Genomic DNA, 17792 nt, shown 5'->3' with positions numbered 1-17792 from the left:
TAACGGAATCGCAAATCATCGACAGTCATCTGGAAACTTCTCTTCAAATTGCTGCTATATCTATTGCACCTGATAATGGGGGCCTTGATTGTGAGAGCCTATGCCAAGCCTCGCATTGACGGGTCAAAAAATTGAATGTGATTATTTAGGTTCTTAATTAGTAAAAAAAACTAACCCTATGGCACCAGAGCCCTGAAAGGCCTTGGCCTACCAAGCGACTGCTGCTCAGCCCGAAGGCCTGCAGATTACAAGTTGTCGTGTGGTCAGCACGACGAAGCCTCTCAACCGTTATTCTTGGCTTTCTCGACCGGGGCCACTATCTCACCGTCAGGTGGGTCCTCAATCCTAATCACGTAGGGTGAGTGGACCTCGAACCAGCCCCCAGATCCAGGTACAAATCCCTGACCTGCCCGGGAATCGAACCCGGGGCCTACGGGTAAGAGGCAGGCACGCTACCGCTACACCACGGGGCCGTCACTTAATTAGTAAGGCGCTATAATTACTGTAATATATCCTCCACCCTTATATAATATAAATTGAACGTTCTACAGATTTACGAATCACGAAATATAATACTTAGGGCACTATAAAATGCCTGTACAAATCTATGAGTAACAGAATGACATGTTTCGTTACACAGGTTATCCTCAGTTTCTATCAAATCAATTTTATCCACGCGTATACGTGTACAACATTCTTGACGTTGTGTAAATGTGTCAATGATTGTGAACTGATGATATTTTAAATAAGCGTAACAAAGTTATATGATTACACAAGTAAATTTGACTAAGTTTCCTGTACTTATCTTAAAACCAGTCCTGGCTTCACGTTCGTTATCTCCAGCGAACCAGTTGGACTAGTTTCAAGTCACTGTCCGTGGTTTTTCTTCCTTTCTTTCTTTCTTTCATTTTTCTTTCTCTCTTTCTTTCTTTCTTTCTTAATCTGCTTACCCTCCAGGGTTTCCCTCGGACTCAGCGGAGGATTCCACATCTACCGCCTCAAGGGCAGTGTCCTGGAGCTTCAGACTCTGTGTCGAGGGATACAACTAGGGAGGATGACCAGTAGCTCGCCCAGGTGTCCTCACCTGCTATGCTGAACAGGGGCCTTGAAGGGGGATGGGAAGATTGGAAGGGATAGACAAGGAAGAGGGAAGGAAGCCGCCGTGGCATTACGTTAGGTACCATCCCAGCATTTGCCTGGAGGAGAAGTGGGGAAACCACGGAAAACTACTTCCAGGATGGCTGAGGTGGGAATTGAACCCACCTCTACTCAGTTGACCTCCCGAGGCTGAGTGGACCCCGTTCTAGCCCTCGTATCACTTTTCAAATTGCGTGGTAGAGCGGGGAATCGAACCCGGACCTCCGGGGGGTGGCAGCTAATCACACCAACCACTACACCACAGAGGCGGATATTGTCCGTGGCTTGCTAGCACAAATGTCTGTAGGCTGGTAGGAGAAGGTGGAATGAGAGAGAAATGCTACGTGGTTATCGTCTGTTTGTACGGCTCCATGGCTAAATGGTTAGCGTACTGGCCTTTGGCCACAGGGGTCCCGGATTCGATTCCGGCAGGGTCGGGAATTTTAACTATAATTGGTTAATTCCCCTGGCATGGTGGCTGGGTGTATGTGTCGTCATCATCATTATTTCATCCTCATCACGACGTGCATGTCGCCTACGGGAGTCAAATCAAAAGACCTGCATCTGGCGAGCCGAACTCGTACTCGGACACTCCATACGCCATTTCATCGTCTACTTGTCTGCACGTGTATTAGAAAATGAATGCATTATCATTTGTTTAAAGAGCAAAAATTAAATAACTGGAAAGGAGGTTCAACCTATTCAATACTCAAAAGAAAGAAACGTAGCAATCACATAATTAATAAGAGAAGTGTTTTTGTTATTGTTAATGAAGATTTTTTCAAGTTTCCTTTTTACTTCATATCTGATTTCATCTTGTTCATCTGTTGGCATTTTGTTAATGGCTATTTCAGATTCAATAATTAAATTGGTGGCTACATTGAAAGTGTTGAGATTGGGCCAATTGTGTTTGAAGCCCTTCGAAAGGATTGAGTTTTCATCATCACTCAGAGTTGTTTTAGATAGATTTACGATGGGAGGATGGAATTGTTCAATAGTTTTGGAGGGTGTGTTACGGTTCTTAAACTGGAATTTATGTGAAGAAGAGTTGTTCTTAAGAATTTTGAGTTTTTTCTCTAGGGTTTGTTGTTTGATTGACAGTACATGAAGTAGACGATAAATTATTTCATGTACTGTCAATCAAACAACAAACCCTAGAGAAAAAACTCAAAATTCTTAAGAACAACTCTTCTTCACATAAATTCCAGTTTAAGAACCGTAACACACCCTCCAAAACTATTGAACAATTCCATCCTCCCATCGTAAATCTATCTAAAACAACTCTGAGTGATGATGAAAACTCAATCCTTTCGAAGGGCTTCAAACACAATTGGCCCAATCTCAACACTTTCAATGTAGCCACCAATTTAATTATTGAATCTGAAATAGCCATTAACAAAATGCCAACAGATGAACAAGATGAAATCAGATATGAAGTAAAAAGGAAACTTGAAAAAATCTTCATTAACAATAACAAAAACACTTCTCTTATTAATTATGTGATTGCTACGTTTCTTTCTTTTGAGTATTGAATAGGTTGAACCTCCTTTCCAGTTATTTAATTTTTAACATCAATAATTTCAATACGGAACAATGAAATTTTTATCTTTAAAGAGCAAATGTGTGAACTTGGTAATGAATTACTTTACATTTGATTTCCTTTTACAATCTGATTTACCCCACACCGACACAGGCAGGTCTTACGGTGACGATGGTACAGGAAAGGGCCAGGAGTGGAAAAGAATAGACTGTGGCCTTGGTAAAGGTACAGCTCCACCATTTGTCTTGTGTGAAAATGGAAATCCACGGGACATTACTTTTAGTGATAAAATAATAGCCTACGAAACTGTCCCGAGTGGCGGACCGCTGCCTAAATTCATAGAACATAGTACATTGGGTCAGTTTAACCTCCGATGGGATTCATTAAGAGCTAATGGAAAACAGTGTGAGTTGTTGTTTTACTAGAATTTGAATTAATTTAATAGCGTTAAGAGGGGGGAATGTTTCGGGTTTGTGTGATCGTAGAGGCTGGTTTGATTGGCTCTTCTTTCTATGTGTAAAAAAAAAAACATGTGTAACAATAAAAATCGTATATTATGGATCAATTTGTTCGGCTTAATTCATTTTATGATCATAATTTATATTATAATTACATAACGATTCTTAAATATCCAACAAATAATTAATATAAGCAAAATACGTTTATATTCAGTTTAGGCATGCGGCCCCTCCACTACTCCATGGTTGTACGTCCCTTATCTAGAAGAACATCATATTAACGTTCTTTCAACCTTTTCAAAGAATATGTTATTGCAGTATTTTAATGTTTGTTCAGTGTTCTCAGAGTTTTCCAATATGACTGACATCTTGGTTGTTTGTGTGACAGAGCACTGCCCCTCCCCTTCCTGCTTCTACCCACACAGGCGGAAGGAGTTTGCAGCCTTTGTTTGTTTGTCTGGTTAGTTTGAAGGGAACTGGATTGTACATCGATACTACCAACTTTGTGGATTCATTCCATGTTCAAATGTGCGGTCGTAACTCCCGGGGCGTACAACGCAAACACAACGCTGCCGAGAGCTGTATCTAGTTCTGGCGTCCATCTGAAGGGCCACACACACGCAAGTAATAATAATAGTAATAATAATAAAAATAGTAAAATAGAGCCTCCGTGGCTCAGACGGCAGCGCGCCGCCTCTCACCTCTGGGTTCCGTGGTTCAAATCTCGGTCACGCCGTGAGAGATTTGTGCTGGACAAAGCGGAGGCGGGACAGGCTTTTCTCCGGGTACTCCTGTTTTCCCTGTCATATTTAATTCCAGCAACACACTCCAGTATCATTTCATTTCATCTGTCATTCATTAATCCAATTGCCCCAAAGGAGTGTGACAGGTTTCGGCAACTGGCACAATTCCTATCCTCGCCGCTAGAACGGGGCTTCATTCATTCCATTCCAGACCCGGTCGAATTACTGGAAACAGGCTGTGGATTTTCAATAATAATAATAAATCGTTGATCTGTTGGATTGTTCTTGTTTCTGGTTGTAATAACAGACTGTTTCACGATTGGTGTATTTCCTTAAGAGGGCAGTGATCATGTTATATTCCGGTTCCATGGCTGAGTGGTCAGTGTCTTGGCCTTCGGAACAGGGGTCCGGGTTTCGAGTCCTAAGTGTGTCTCCTTCGTTTGGAGACTGGTTGTTCGTACTGTCCCCTACATTCCTGAAAGTCACTCATCACACACAACACTATCCTCCACCACAATAACACGCAGTTTCCCATACACGGGAGACGGCACCGAGAAATTAACCTGGTACTCATTTTTGTTGTGGGCTGAGTGAACCTCAAGGCCATGTGCAACTCCGGGAGTGGAAACCTCGTTTCTTAAATTTTCGCCTTCCTCACATGGAATGGAACCCACGTCGTTCTGGACGAACCGAGCACGCCTTAACCATCTCGTCCAGGCAGCTGTAATAATAATAATAATAATAATAATAATAATAATAATAATAATAATAATAATAATAATAATGATAATTCGGTCACCTCAAACGAATGGACGGAAACAGGTTGACCAAACAGATCTTTCACCTATTTCATTCGAAACCTAAAACCACGATGTTAGAAACACTAAAGAAGACTTTCAAGTGCTACAGATCAAACCGCAAGACGCCTTTGACAGAGGTCTTTTCCGAAAAAATACTAGTGAAGAACGGGTTAAACCAAGACGAACGACCGAAAAGAAGACACGATATCCCTTGGACAGAGGAACGCAAGCACTTAGAAAGAATGAAGGAATTCTGGGCTCAAAAGAAAGCAAAGTTCACTACCAATTATAACAAGATTTAGCGTGGTCTTCGATGACCCTAGCGAGTAAATAATAATAATAATAATAATAATAATAATAATAATAATAATAATAATAATAATAATAATAATAATAATAATAATAATAATAATAATCATCATCATCACCATTATCATCATCATCATCATTAAATACATTATAGAGAGTATACCGACAGGGTGCTGCAGCATTTTGACCAACTTCATACGCCACTGAATTGAGTGGGGCTCGAACCAGTTATGTTCGGATTTCCTTACCGTCTGGTCTACTCAGAAGAGAGAGAGACGAGACTGCGAGCGAAGTGTGATTAAAACCCATGAGCTGGGATCAAGTTAAGGTATAGAATTTCGACCCTCTAGTGTTGGAGGGTGAGAAAGGCATTTGCAGAATCACCTCAGTGAAGGGGGCTGGAATTCTCCCTTCCGCCTTAGCCCTACTCCTGGTATGTATATCCAGGAATATCTCAGTCTGCTATCCTATCAGGAATGTATATGTTCCGGAGGTGAAGGAAATATGGGCCAATTTGAAGCAGAATATGTCTCGGTATGAGTTACGACAGCACTGTCTATTTCTGTTGGCTCCGCGCATGTCATAACACATCCCCCTTCGCGAGCGAGGGTAGGGCTCTCTCCGCTCGCCATTGCGGAGAGTGGAGGTGCGTCTCACTAATTGATATGTTCAGGGAATGATGGTGCCAGTCCTTCACCAACTTCATCGCAAATCTGGATTATCGTAACGTTGTGAAAAGAACTGCCGGAACCGAACTCTAACTTTCGGGTTGTCTTTAAGGTGTTACCCGTTGCAATCGATCTCCTTCCTTCAATATATTTAACTCTGATAGAAAATATTCCCGAAAAAACCGACCTTGTTGGCACAGTTGGTTAGTTTTACAAGTTGCTTTACGTCGCGCCGACACATGTCTTATGGCGACGATGGGATAGGAAATGGCTAGGAGTTGGAACGAAGCGGCCGTACAGACCCTGCATTTGTCTAATGTGAAAATGGCAAACCACGGAAAACCATGTTCAGGACTGCCGACAGTGATGTTCGAACCCGCTATCTTCCAAATGCAAACTCACAGCTGCGCGCCCCAAACCGTACGGCCAACTCGCTCGGTCAATTGGTTAGTTGGCGTCCAGCTGTTCCAAAGACAGTGGCTTCGAATTCGGTGTCATTTGATGAAATATAAATCCTTGAACCCCGCTTTCAGCACGTTAAATAACACTCTGGCGCCTGCCTCTTGAAATCTGTAGATTCTTCTTCTATTAGGTTCTTCTAGAGACAACGTGCCAATTTAAATGCTTCATCCTCCAGAACTCCTTCCACATTTCCTCTCCTCGGACCCTTCCGACCTTGGATACTTCCATTTCTTTACACTTTCTTTCTTTCTCCCTCTGTTGTTGCTGCTTCTTCTCCTATACTGTTACTTTCCAAATCTTTCTGGATTTTAATTTATTGCTGCTATTATTATTGATTCGTTGTGCCCAACTTACTTAGTACAATGTTTCTCGTTTTCTTCCAAGCATCTCTTGATTCGTACACTAAGTTCCTGCATGCATTCTTCTCTCTAGCCTCTGTCCGACTCCATGGCTAAATGGTCAGCGTGCTGGTCTTTGGTCACACGCTTCCCGGGTTCGATTCACGGCAGGGTCGGGCATTTTCACCGTCAATCGTTAATTTCTCTTGTACGGGGCTGCGTGTAGGTGTTGTCTTCATCATCATTTCATCCTCATCACGACACGCAGGTAGCCTACGGGAGTCAAATTGAAAGACCTGCATCTGGCGAGACGAAATTGTCATCGGACAATCCCGGCACTAAAAGCCATACGCCATTTTGTTTTTCATCCTTTTCTTTTAGGTTTCTCTGCAAATTTATGTTTGCTTAGTAAGCTTGGAAATGTTGCTCTGCCTTGAACGGTTTCCTCGGCACTAACCAGTTGTTGCGGTTTTTCAGAGATAGTGCTAGGTTTAGAAGTTTCTTTGTCAGCCTGTTGTTATCCATTCTGTGTACGTGTCCGTAGAATTATAATCGTTATTTTGTAATTGAATCTGGTATTTACGTGAAAAGATTCATTTCCTGTGATTTCTTTTTCATCCAAATTCCAGTTCTATATTTAGGTCCTAGGATTTTTCTGGAAATTTTCTTCTTTTGTTTTTCGATGTTTCCTATTTGTGCCCTGCCGTCAGTTACAGGGGTATACGATGAAAACAATGCCTCTGGTTTGATGACTGTGTTGCAGTGTCGTAATTTTAAATTTTTTTGATAGATATTTTTGTCGTATCTGTTCCAGGCGATTTTGTATGCTCTTTGCAGTTTAGCGGTTCCTTTTTTTGTTTGATTCCTGATTTTTCTCTGCGTATTATTATTATTATTATTATTATTATTATTATTATTATTATTATTATTATTATTATTATTTCTTCTGTCTTAATCCGTTTACCCTCCAGGGTTATCTTTTCACTCGGACACGGGGAGGGATCCCAACTCTACCGCCTCAAGAGCAGTGTCCTGGATCGTGAGACTTTGGATCGAGGAAAAAACTGGGGAAAAGGATCAGCACCTCCCCCAGGTGGCCTCACCTGCTACGCTGAACAGGGGCCTTGTGAGGGGATGGGAAGATTGGAAGGGATAGACAAGGAAGAGGGAAAAAAGCGGCCGTTGCCTTAAGTTAGATACAATTATCGGCATTTGCCTGGAGAAGAAGTGGAAAACCACTTCGAGGATGGCTGAAGTTTAAATCGAACCCCTCTAATCAGTTCACCTCCCGAGGCTGAGTGGACCCAGTTCCAGCCCACGTACCACTTTCAAAATTTCGTGGTAGGGCCGGGAATCGAACCCGGACCCTCGGGGTCGTCAGCTAATTACACAAACCCCTACACTACATAGACGGATGTTATTATTATTATTATTATTATTATTATTATTATTATTATTATTATTATTATTATTACTACCGATCTGGCTGAATGCTCGGCGTGGTAGCCCCGGGCACGATTCTTGTCGGCGTCAGGGGTTCTAGTCGCCTTCGTCCACTTCGTCTGTTTCGGGGACTAGGTCTTTGAGTTCATCATCACATCACACACAACTCTTCTTCCGGTTCGGGGACTAGGTCTTTGAGTTCATCACACCATATACAACACTTCTTCCAGTTCGGGGACGCGGTCCTTAAGTTCATCACACCACACACAGCACTTCTTCCGGCTCGGGGCTAGGTCCTCGAGCTCATAACATCACACACAACACTTCTTCCAATTCGGACACTTTGTCCTTGTGTTCATCACCCCTCGCACTACACTTCTTCCGGCTCGGGGACTAGGTCCTTGAGCTCATCACACCACGCACAACACTTCTTCCAATTCGAACACTAGGTCTTTGAGTTCATCACACTACACACAAAACTTCTTCCGGTTCGGGGACCAGGTCTTTGAATTCATCACACCATACAGAACATTTCTTCCAGTTCGGGGACTAGATCTTTGAGTTCATCACACCATACACAACACTTCTTCCAGTTTGAGGACTAGGTCTTTGAGATCATCACACCATACACAACACTTCTTCCAGTTCGGGGACGAGCTCTTTAAGTTCATCACACCACACACACTTCTTCAGGTCCGGGGACGAGGTCTTTGAGTTTAAAACACCACACACAACACTTCTTCTGGTTCGAGGACTAGCTCTTTGAGCTCATCACACCACACACAACACTTCTTCCAATTCGAACACTAGGTCTTTGAGTTAATCACACCACACACAACACTTCTTCCACTTCGGGGACTAGGTGCTTGAGTTCATCACACCTCACACAACACTTCTTCTAGTTCGGGGACTAGGTCCTTGAGTTCATCACACCACACAGAACACTTCTTCTAGTTCGGGGACTAGGTCCTTGAGTTCATCACACCACACAGAACACTTCTTCTAGTTCGGGGACTAGGTCCTTGAGTTCATCACACCACACAGAACACTTCTTCTAGTTCGGGGACTAGGTCCTTGAGTTCATCACACCACACAGAACACTTCTTCTAGTTCGGGGACTAGGTCCTTGAGTTCATCACACCACACAGAACACTTCTTCCAATTCGGACACTAGGTCTTTGAGTTCATCACACCTCACACAACACTTCTTCCGGCTCGGGGACTAGGTCTTTGAATTCATCACACCACACACAACACTTCTTCCATTTCGGACATTAGGTCCTCGAGTTCATCGCACCTCACACAACACTTCTTCCGGCTCGGGGACTAGGTCCTTGAGCTCATCGCACCACACACAACCTTTCTTCCAATACGGACACTACGTCCTTGAGTTCGTCACACCACACACAACACTTCTTCCAGTTCGGGGACTAGGTCCTTGAGTTCATCACACTACACACAACACTTCTTCCAGTTCGGGGACTAGGTCCTTTAGTTTATCACACTACACACAACACTTCTTCCGGCTCGGGGACTAGGTCTTTGAGCTCATCGTACCACACACTGCACCAACCACCACAGGAACACCGAACATCGGGTAGGCGTCAGGAAAGGCATCTCGCAGTAAAATAGGGCTTACTCCACTTTTATAGTGTCAACACCAAGTAATTGGAAAAACGAGCGGGAAAGAAAAATAATCAATGACAATTTTTTGTCGACATTTGATAATAATTCGATATGCAACTCCCACTATCGATCTTCCATGTAAAACCGATCTCTCGTTGTGATTGGGTCCCAACTTCAGAATTATTGCCCAACGGACGCCAGGAGATCAGAGATCAGCTGCACAATACTTCTCATGTTATTAACTTCGCCTATTACCAACTATTTTTACGATTTTCTTAGAGGTCGAGATGCCGGAAATTTTGTCCCACAAGAGTCCGTTTACATCTCAGTAAATCAATCGACAGTTGCCTGGCCTCATCAGTTCATAGACTGGTTTGATGATGCTCTCCATGCCAACTTATCTTTTGCTAAACTTTTTCATTTCTACGTAACTGCTAGAGCGAACATCCTACATCCACACTAATATTTATACCACCGGGCGAGTTGGCCGTGCGCGTAGAGGCGCGCGGCTGTGAGCTTGCATCCGGGAGATAGTAGGTTCGAATCCCACTATCGGCAGCCCTGAAGATGGTTTTCCGTGGTTTCCAATTTTCACACCAGGCAAATGCTGGGGCTGTACCTTAATTAAGGCCACGGCCGCTTCCTTCCAACTCCTAGGCCTTTCCTATCCCATCGTCGCCATAAGACCTATGTGTGTCGGTGCGACGTAAAGCCCCTAGCAAAAAAAAAAAATATATACCTTCGCCTCGCCTACCAATATCCCCGCTTGTGCTTCCCACAAATACTGACTGAACACGTACTGGATGCGTTAAGATGTCGCTTCTTCTGGTCAAATTCAGTGAAATAGTTCTCCTCCCACCAATTCGATTCAGTATCTCTTCACTCGTAAACCGATTTTCCATTTCGCCTTCAGCGTTCTTCTGTAACAACACATTTCAGAAGCTTAGATTCTCTTTCTTTCTGAGCTAGTTATTGTCCATGTTCCTCTTCAAAACGAAAGTCTACTAACACATATTTCTAATTCCTAAATCATTGTAAACAGGACTGGAATGAATTACCTGCAGCAGTCTTTGATAAATTCCGTTCAAGTATCAAGCCATTTAAGAAGATCATTAGTGCTAGTGTAAGGTGAAAAGTTCAAGTTGTAAATGATGGAGACTGAATTTGTGATTTTTCTGCTGGATTTAGAAGGTTACACTAGTAGTATTCCTAGTAATATTTTCTTTCCATGGAATTGCTTATTTTACTCTTGTTGTAATTGTTGGGTAATAATGTTTTAAATTTATTTTATGATCACACTACTGTAAGTGGTCATTGCCACTGGGATATTCTCGAATCGCGATGTATTTGTTAATAATAATAATAATAATAATAATAATAATAATAATAATAATAATAATAATAATAATAATAATAATAATAATAATAATAATAATAATAATAATAATGTTCGAATAGAGAAAATCCTTCCTTGCTTGTCTCCCATCTTCAGTTACTCTACTACCGGAGTAATTATACTCATCTATTTCCTTTAAGACTTCATTGTCTAATTTATTATTTCTTGCATCATCTTTCCTAGTCAGTCCGTTACTTTTGTTTTCGATTTATTTGTTTTCTTTTGCACGTCTTCTCCAAGACTCGTATCCAGTCCATTTAGCACATTTTCAGGGCATTCTGCAGAATCAGATAAAATAACAATATATTCGGTAAATCTCAAGTGATTTGATTTCCCCTACTTGTATTGTGATTCGCTTTCCAAATTTCTCTTTGATTTCCTTTATTGCTCGTTCTGTTGTATGTGAACATTTGAAAAGGAGAGGGTTCAAACTGAAGCCTTGCCTCACTCCTTTCTGGATTGCAGCTTGTTTGCCATAGCTCTGGATTCTTATCACTGCAGTCTGGTTTTTGTAAAGATTTGTACAGACCCAAACCCCGAAGTGTCTTGGCCTACCAAGCGACCGCTGCTCAGCCCACTGGCCTGCAGATTACGAGGTGTCGTGTGGTCAGCACCAGGAACCCTCTCGGTCGTTATTCTTGGCTTTCTAGACCGGGGCCGCTATCGCATCGTCACATAGCTCCTCTACAGTAATCACGTAGGCTGAGTGGACCTCGAACCAGCCCTCAGATCCAGGTAAAAATCTCTTAAATGGCCGGGAATCGAACCCGCGTCATCCAGGTAATAGGTAGGCACGCTACCCCGAAACTTCTGGACCGGCTTAATGTATTGTGGCAGTAGAAAAATAATAGTGATGACATTGAAACCTTTATTTAAATTGCTCCCTGTTGAGATGGGTGGAATCACACTCCTTACGGTCGATTCAAGCACGTCATCTCCTTGTAAAACTCTGTGGTAGAGCTTCTGAAGTCTGGAGTCTTCTGTCTATTGATCTTCTCGGTGACATGAAACATGAGCCTGAAGTCTTAGAACTGACCCCAGGACTTCTAAATCTGACCAGCGTGATGTCTTGGAGTGCGCGCTGTGCCAGGCACCCACCTCCTCTCTGCTTAACGTCACAGGGGGGGGGGGGGGGGGGGTTCTCGGCGACATACAGACGAACTGGCTAATTGTCTTTATCGAATCTGAGAGAAATGCAAAAAACAAAACTAACTTGTATTTCTTAATGCAGTTCGTATTTCAATTTTAATTTTCGTCACTCAGATATGTTTGCGTAGAACATTCAAGACGAAAATCAGAGTGACGTATCTTTCGAGACATCAAATAAAAACATTTGGAGTCGTCGACTTTTGCTGTGACGACGAATCCTCTCGGCCGTTATTCTTGGCTTTCTAGACCGGGTCCGCTATTTCACTGTCATATACCTTCTCAATTGTTTTCACGTAGGCTGAGTGGACCTCGAACCATCCCGCAGATCCACGTAGAAATCTCTGACCTGGCCGGGAATCGAACCCAGGCCCTCGAGGTAAGACGCAGGCACGCTACCCCAAAACCGCTAGGCCGGCTTGACGTATTAAGGCACTAGAAACATAATACTGATGACACTGAAACCTACATTTAAATTGCTCACTGTTGAGATATCTGCAAGTGAACGGTCGGTTTTGCTGCGACACTGTTTCAGTTTCTATCTACTTACAAGAAAGTTGTTTATACAGTTTTGAACATTGCCAGGCGTTAATAAGTAATAAATCACCGTGTAATTAGTGTAGTACGTTCTCTCTCTTTCTTCCTTAATCTCTTTTCCCTCCAGGGTCGGTTTTTCCCTCGGACTCAGCCTCCACCACCTCAAGGGCAGTATCCTGGAGCTTCGCACTCTTGGTCGGGGGATACAACTGGGGACGATGACCAGTACCTCGCCCAGACGGCCTCACTTGCTGATCTGAAGAGGGGCCTTGTGGAGGGATGGGAAGATTGGAAGGGAGAGGCAAGGAAAAGGGAAGGAAGCAGCCGTGGCCTTAAGTTAGGTACCATCCTGGCATTTGCCTGGAGGAGAAGTGGGAAACCACTTCGAGGATGGCTGAGGTGGGAATCGAACCCACCTCTACTCAGTTGACCTCCCGAGGCTGAGTGGACCGCGTTCCGGCCCACTACCACTTTTCAAATTTCGTGGCAGAGCCGGGCATCGAACCCGGGCCTCCGAGGGTGGCAGCTAATCACGTTAACCACTACACCACAGAGGCGGGCGTAGTATGTTTCTTAACATTTAAAATGCTTTAATCACTTCACAAGAGCTGCTCTAGCACATCACCGTACTTCTCACTTTCGTGCTTACGTCCTCTGTCACCATCAGCACCATCGCCTAGTAGATTTTTGTATTTATCTGCATAATACCGCAGTCCTTGGATTTCCATCCATTCCCAAAGTTGGCTTACAGCACCTCGTCAATATCTGTCGGTTGCTTCTTGTTAACCTCATCTCCTACTGTAACGGTTCAAATCCCGTTACAAACATTCATCTGTATTATTATTATTATTATTATTATTATTATTATTATTATTATTATTATTATTATTATTATTATTATTATTATTGTTCCGGGGTATTCTGTGGAAAGCAGAGGTGAAAGAAGGTGCTGGTGGGTATGGGTCTCTTTAGGATAGTCAAAGATTAATTAAGAACTTTAAATCAAACGTTATATTTCTTTTCAGACCTTAAATTTTGACAAAATTCTTCACTTGGTGAAAGAACAAGATTTCAGGCACAGAGCAATTTCAGTACAAAACAGAAAAACTAAGAATTAGTGATTTACCAGAAATATCAGCAACTGTAGGGGTTACGTGAAGAACATATTGCAGTGTAGTCAGTCACATACAGTACTTATAGGATATCAGCAACTGTAGGGGTTACGTGAAGAACATATTGCAGTGTGGTCAGTCACATACGGTACCTATAGGATATCAGCAACTGTGGGGGTTACGTGAAGAACATATTGCAGTGTAGTCAGTCACATACATTACCTATAGGATATCAGCAACTGTGGGGTTTACGTGAAGAACATATTGCAGTGTGGTCAGTCACATACGGTACCTATATGATATCAGCAACAGTACGAGTTACCTTACGAACATATTGCAGTGTAGTCAGTCACATACAGTACCTATAGGATATCAGCAACAGTACGAGTTACGTGAAGAACATATTGCAGTGTAGTCAGTCACATACAGTACCCATAGGATATCAGCAACAGTACGAGTTACGTGAAGAACATATTGCAGTGTAGTCAGTCACATACAGTACCTATAGGATATCAGCAACAGTACGAGTTACGTGAAGAACATATTGCAGTGTAGTCAGTCACATACAGTACCTATAGGATATCAGCAACTGTAGGGGTTACGTGAAGAACATATTACAGTGTAGTTAGTCACATACGGTACCTATAGGATATCAGCAACTGTAGGAGTTACGTGGAGAACATATTGCAGTGTGGTCAGTCACATACAGTACCTATAGGATATCAGTAACTGTAGGGGTTACGTGAAGAACATATTGCAGTGTTGTCAGTCACATACGGTACCTACAGGATATCAGCAACAGTACGAGTTATGTTACGAACATATTGCAGTGTAGTCAGTCACATACAGTACCCATAGGTTATCAGCAACTGTAGGACTTACAATTTTGAGCTTCCAATTCTTAATTTACAAAGGTCCCAACAACGCTCGTTACACATGGTGAGTTAGGAAAAATTCAGGGGTCTGTTTTCAAGAATATCGAAGCCATACTCGGTCGACGGTCAGCTGTAGACCAGGTGTGTGCAGATTTAATTAGGAGGGTAGTCTGTTTAGATAACGGGTCCTTGCCTTCAGGGACAAGCATAACCTGTGGCTATATATTTGAGTATCTCCAGTTTCTCAAGTGCGCGGATGTGACGTGAATCTCGTAAGAAAAAGTGTGTCCATAAATTTGAATAACACCCTGTGTAATTTTCCTTTGGGAATCTTAGTATAAGTTTTGATGCTATCACGAAGATATATCAAATGTGTGTACCTATAATACATATAATGTATCCATGATGTCCAATATGGAGTAAAAATCCAATGGCAATCCCATGGATTTGAATAATTGACTGGGGTTCCCTGTAAAATGAAAGTCTGTGTAATTTTCCCTTTCCTACGTAAATAAGATGCGCTTTGTCGTGCTAACGTTCATTCTTTCAAGGCACAGTTTCGCATTGTTTCATTTCATATAGAAGTAAGTCTTCTCTGCAAGTTAAAAATGTCGTTTGTGGTGTTTTCCAACGATCGTTTGTCTCATTGCGAATGTTAGATAAATGTCGCTGTGTTAAAGTGTTAATGTCTTCTTTTGTTGTGACACAAAGCTTCAAAGTGTTATTATCATTAAATTCTGTCTTTAGGATGTTGCACTTCTGTTGTGAGAGAATCAGCCATCTAGAAACAGTCCTAGTCGGTTGCGCAGGGGACAACCGGATGCGGTAATATACAGTAGCCCTGAAAGGCACCCTATATTAAGGCTTCCCTCTTCGGTCCAGCCACAGAGCTATGGTTGTTGGAGCTAATAAACAACTGTTTGAATTCGTGTAAGATCCCAAGACTTTGGAGAAAATCTGGGGTCACAGACATCAAGTCCCTCCACGGACTTCGAACAGGTGTCACGAGATACAATCTGGTCCTGACAGCCCCTCTGTGGTCTGAAACCAGAACTGGATTTCATACAACTTACTTTTGAGATTTTTCAACAAGTTCAGCTGTTTAGTAACCCACTGTTCGTTTCCTGTTTCCAGGATTCTTTAATACAAACCAGTAAGTTCTCCCTGCTGCGTGAACAAGCCTTTCGAAGTTATTTCCAATTCCCTATCCACATCTATTCTTGTTAGAGTAATTTTTGATACGCCTTTGCCTCTTTCTTGCGTATAGAAATCACCATGGCCTCACTTTTACACCAGCATTTTCTCATGTATTTGTTCCCAAGAATTCCCTTGCTGTCTCTACTGCAGCATTCATGCATGCCATTCATTCTCTTTGTATTTCCTGAACAGGTTGACTGCCTGTTGTTTGGAAGTTTTCGCTCACCATACCCATCGACCTTCGTCTAAATTCCTCGTCCTGGAGACTTTCATCCCTTACCAATCTGCAGACAGATGTAACTCTTTATAAATTAGTTATACTTTGCTCACTGCCGATCCGATAGTTGTATCATCCGGAATATCTGTAATATCCTAACAGATTTCTAGAATTCGAAGTGAGTAAGTATATGGTCTATTATGGATCTTATGACTCCACTAACCCGGGTGTAGTAATGAATAGCTTTTTGCTTGGAGAACAAATTCTCAGCTGCCAGTTCCATACTAGCAAAGATATCCAGTAAGAGTATGTCTTGCTTTTGACTTTTTGTTTTTTGAAATTTTAAATATGACTCTGTGGCGATTTATTAACTTTCCAGAGTAATTTAACTTGAATTTAACTAGGTTGGAACAAATTGTTTACTTGGTATTAATAATAGGACACTGCTTATATTATTTTTCATTTGACGGCTGGATTTGGCCTGCTGGCCACCTATTCTTAATGACAGGCTGATCATACTAAAAGTAATTATCGAAATAAGATGTCCAATACATATCTTAAATGCCTTAAGATTGGTTACTAATTCTAATAAGCCTTATTTCAAACTGATCTTAGTCATTCAATTATTTTACCCTCTACATATCAGTCGCCAAATTCTAATACCAATTATCTGCTAATGCTCTTCCAATCCATTATTTTCCTTAAGACTGGACACTCCTCGCAGCCACATATGGATGTGCAGTTCATCAGAATAATTTTCGTTGTGTTCATTTTCCTATGCTTGTGTGTAAAGTAAAACGAACCTTAAATACATCGTAAGTACGCCATGCAAACATGCAGTGCGGTACTATAAGTTCCTTAACTCTATCCTTTGGATGCCTACTGCAAATTATTTGTTTATTTATTTATTTAGGGAGCAGATCATCCTACTCCTACAGTAGGCTGAATTGTCAGCGCTGACGCCTTCGATTCAGAGGGTCACGGGTTCAAATATTGGCTGGGTGGAAATATTAATCACGTCTTATTCCCTCTTCTGGCTCGGGGACTGACTGTTTGTGTTTGTTACAATATTTTCCTCTTCATATTCAGACATCACGCTACCAATCACCACAGAAAGATGCACTGGTGATTACACCCCTCCACAGTAGTTGGCGTCAGGAGGGGTCATCGTGCGTAAAACAGGGCCAAATACACCCTCGAACTCACAGGTGTAGGAAAATCGGCAGAAGAGGAAGAAAAATAATATTTTGGGAGCAGATCCGAGAAGAAATTTAAATTGAATCCTTTCTACCCATGATTTATTTTATTCGATTATTCGCCCTAGCAATTCTGTGGAGGTGGCGATTGGTCGCACTTGTGCCTGCATTGTCTTCCAGGTAACTATGACGCCAATCTGAATGGTTCATGAAAGAAATCGCAGCAGCTACGTGGATGAGGGAGGAGCATGAAACACTTGAGACAGCACCCCGTATAGTCTTCAGTGGAAGGTGCAAGGAACTGATATTTATAAAGCAGGCTAATAGTGCGTGAGCTGTCAGTTATGAGTTATAGGCCTTACGGCGGCAGCTGGCAAAGCAAAGACTCTGCCAAGGTAAATGAGTTGTCATTCTGGAGCTTGTCGTACCCAACCTTGGTGTGATTTTCCCTCATCTTCGTGCTTGGGCTCCAATGACCTTCATATTCATACATAAATCATAATAGACTGTTATGCCTTTCAGGGTTCCGTGTGCAAGCCTCTGTCCATTTACTAAACGCCGCCACAATGCTCTATTTGTAACTAGTTCTCGG

Source organism: Anabrus simplex, chromosome 2 (assembly GCF_040414725.1).
Source record: "Anabrus simplex isolate iqAnaSimp1 chromosome 2, ASM4041472v1, whole genome shotgun sequence".
Classification (NCBI taxonomy): domain Eukaryota; kingdom Metazoa; phylum Arthropoda; class Insecta; order Orthoptera; family Tettigoniidae; genus Anabrus; species Anabrus simplex.
Note: the sequence above shows the minus strand (reverse complement) of the source record.